We start from the raw sequence: 3,846 nt of genomic DNA on the forward strand, positions 1-3,846 counted from the left end.
TACAATACATCTTCAGCTCATCAAGGTGGAGGAGCAAGTGCTTTCTATGTATGACAGAAATGTTTTCTTCACCTATAAACCCAAACAGAGGTCCCAACAAATCCATCTCTTCTGCAGTTATCATTCCATTCCCCTGCATTTGCTAAAACAGTAGAATAAAAATTTATTCCTGAGGAAAATAAATCACATTCTAATCAACTAAACCTCAGTGTTAATATGGCAAGTTTACCCCTCCCTCTGATAAGAACACGCAGTTAGAGTAATTGGCATCCTCTCGAAATTGCTCTAAGGCTATGTACACATGTGCAATATTTGTTGTTGGAAAGGATATTTCACAATCCTTTCCAACGACAAAAATTGGAAGTGTGTACGCAGCTTTAGACTGTTAATAATAAATGACAATGGCAGGGATATTGGATTGTGAGCTCCTTTGAGGGACAGTTAGTGATATGACTATAGACTTTGTAAAGAGCTGCGTAATATGTTGGTATTATATACATACTAGTTTTTGTTATAATTATTATTGTTATTATTATTGTTATTGCTATTATTATTGATAACTTCATTACAAGTATAGGGTATTTTGATTCTAATCTTGGAGAAGGAGCTATAAGGGCTATAGAGGTTAATGTGGCTCACTGTAACTTGTTGCTCACAAGCTAAGGATAGGGTCATTTTTCTGTGATTGATGGAAGTTCATGGTTTCAAGATGATGATCTCTGCAGAACCAATTCCTAGTTGTTCGGAGAGCAACATATCCAACAGCATGGAGTGCGGCTCAGATTAGTGGTATGTCTCTGTCTGTCTTAATGTAATATGAATGGCAGGTTGTCAGGTTGTGATCAGCCACCACAGAAAGACAGGCAGATTACAGAGGAAAAGAAGGATGAGCTATGACACCAGAGGCAAGGCCTTAACTGTTTGGGAAGAAAACAGGAGGAGGCAGCAGCAAGAATGAGTGCACCCAACCCCAAGCCCAGGCAGTTGCCACAGAGTTTGGCAGGATGGTGTGCTCACCCTAATTTAGGGAGTACTTTACCATCATTGTTGTGCATGAGTCAGTGGCCACATATCAACTCAGACAACTAACAGTAAACAGAAGAAAGAAGGATGCCCAGTGCCAGGTCCAGAGGAAGGGCTTCTTTTCCCGAGTTTGTTACAGTTTGGGTAGTATCTAGTGAGCAAAACACGATACTACCCAAACCTACTTGCTGTACTTTGAGATACATAGACACATGCACTGGTTCAAAAAACAAATTTCCATGAAAAAAATACAAATACTGGGAAAGGCTTGGTTGTGCTGTAAATATGAAAGGCTTGCAAATGCATTTATTTTACCAAAACTCTTCTGCAAACAAAGACAAATATTACTGCGTGTTTCCACTAATTCTGTGTGTTTCTACTATTCAAGTCTCGGTTTAAATACTGTAAAGACCTTACCAATGTTTGTTTAACATATTCTTTTGCAAAAACACCCAGGCAATGTTAATGACTAGATTATCATCATACACACATTTACAGCATCCCCAAGCAGGTAAAGATGTTTGGATCATTTGTTTGAAATTATTCAATGTTTTTATACCTTTGCTCATCCCTAGCAACTAACATTGCTTGCTCTTACCAAGGCATATAGTGCTTTTTGAGCCAGTACAGACTTCTTGTATGGTGGAAGTTCCATGAAAGCTTTGGGATTTTTATGGGCATATTCCAGGAACAACTTCAGTGACTCATTGGAAAGTCTGTCAATCAGTTTTAGCCTGGAAAACAATGAAATATATTAATATTAATTATGCTGTCCTGATGTATGCCAGGAGATCATATTTATAAAATGACACTCTTTTTAGAAATGTTTTTAAAATGTGCTCATTCAAGGGCATGAAGTAAAAACAACAAGCTTTGGTCTACATGTTGGAGGTATTTCTAAAATATAGCTTGTTTATTTTTACATGTTTGTAATAAAACTCCATATATCCATTATATTATCCATTATATTTTCCATAAAAAAAAAAAACACTTAAGGTAACATAATATAAAATATACAGGAAGAAGATGATTTATATTTACCAAAGAAAGGAGATCTATATATTAAAAATCAGTTAGTTGTCCTACAATCTGCTAGTTTAATAGCACCAGCTTTTTTCATCTGTTAACAATTTGTTTCCAATACAAAATTATTTTTTCGCAAACAAGCAAGAGAAAACATAGTAGTAGTTCTGTATCACAATGACTAAGGAGCACAAGAATCCAAACTTCCCTTAGTACTAATAAAGGCTAAGATGTTCTACAACAGGCCGGTAGTTTAAGGGGAATCCCCTACAACATATTACATTTATCATATACAGATTTGAATTCAATACAAATTAAACCTGATTTGTTACTGTGGGCAATTGCACTCCATTTAATATTGTTTCTGTTGTAGTTCCTTAATATATAAGCCTGTAATTTCATTGCTATAAGACAATATTGAACATGGTTTGGGTGTAGGGTTGTATTTGCACTTCATGTTGTTTTGAATACACCTGAATGATAAATGAATGATGGTAACATGTCACATGCATAATGCTGAGAAGTTCCTGACTTTGCCACCTTCCAGATGAAATAGAAAAATGGGTGTGGGGGCATATGACAGCCCAATATCTTAGTATGCAACTGTTCAAATATCAGGTCTTTGTGATTCTTAAACTGTTTTTTTTTTCTTTTAGTGAGAAGCTGTGATGGGAGAGGCACAAGCAAGTTTCACATCGTTGGAGTTACAGGCCATCATGAAGTTTTCGCTTCTCCAGGGAAAGTCAGCAAAAGACATTCACACTGAGATGTCACAAACACTGGGGGAGAAGTGTCCTTCCTACAGCACTGTCAAAACCTGGACATCTCGTTTCAAGACTGGGCATTTCACCGTTAAAGATGAACCCCGCAGTGGGTGTCCCCCAACCTCAACTGACCCGGCAAACCTGCAATGCTGTCCATGAGCTGATTATTGAGGACTGGTGAATATCTGCAAAAAAGATAGCCCAGATACTTGACATCTTATGGGAGCGTGTTGGGTTTGTTACCACTGCTATCCTAGACATGTGCAAGCTTTCAGCAAAGTGGGTGCTGAAATGTTTGAACAGTGATCAGAAGAAGGAACGAGTTGAAGCATCCAAAGCCGTTTTGGCCCATTTTGAAGCTGCACAGGACTTTTCAGCTAGGTTAGTGACTGAGGATGAAACCTAGACATCTATGATCCTGAAACCAAGGAACAGTCATAGGAATGGCGCCACAGCAGGTCCCCGTGGCTGAAGAAATTCTGAACCCAGAAATCAACCAAAAAAGTCATGGCATCCGTTTTCTGGGACAAAGACGGTATTCTGTTGGTGAACTACCTACCTCAGGGCTCTAATATCACCAGACAGTATTATGCTAACCTCCTGGACCAACTGAAGGAGGCAATTAAGATGAAACGCCGTGGAAAGTTGACCAAAGGGATCCTTTCTTTGCAGGACAATGCACCTGCGCACACGGCCAACGTTGTGGCTACCAAATTGAACACACTGGGTTTCCAGTTGCTCCACCATCCCCCTTACTCACCTGACCTGGCCCCTTCGGACTATTATCTGTTCCTGAATTTTAAGAAACACCTGAAGGGGCAACATTCTAAGGACATTTCTGACGTCCGAGATGCTGCTGAGAGCTGGTTTGTGGCCCAACCAAAGGACTTTTATTTGAACGCTCTAGAAAAGCCGCAACTACGCTGTACCAAGTGCATCAGTCTCTGGGGGGAATATGTTAAATAAATATGGTATTTCATATCTCTGGCTGGGCAAAGCCATGAATTTCTCAGCACCCCCTCGTGTAAATATATAT

The 3,846-nt window shown here is 39.1% G+C and overlaps 1 protein-coding gene across 1 annotated transcript in view; it reads right to left on the reverse strand.

The window, feature by feature from the left end:
* STRC (stereocilin) overlaps positions 1-3,846 on the reverse strand; it is a 31,458-nt gene that overhangs the window by 6,858 nt on the left and 20,754 nt on the right. The gene's annotated exons all lie outside the window — the stretch shown is intronic.

Source organism: Pyxicephalus adspersus, chromosome 2 (assembly GCF_032062135.1).
Source record: "Pyxicephalus adspersus chromosome 2, UCB_Pads_2.0, whole genome shotgun sequence".
In the NCBI taxonomy this organism is placed as follows: Eukaryota; Metazoa; Chordata; class Amphibia; order Anura; family Pyxicephalidae; genus Pyxicephalus; species Pyxicephalus adspersus.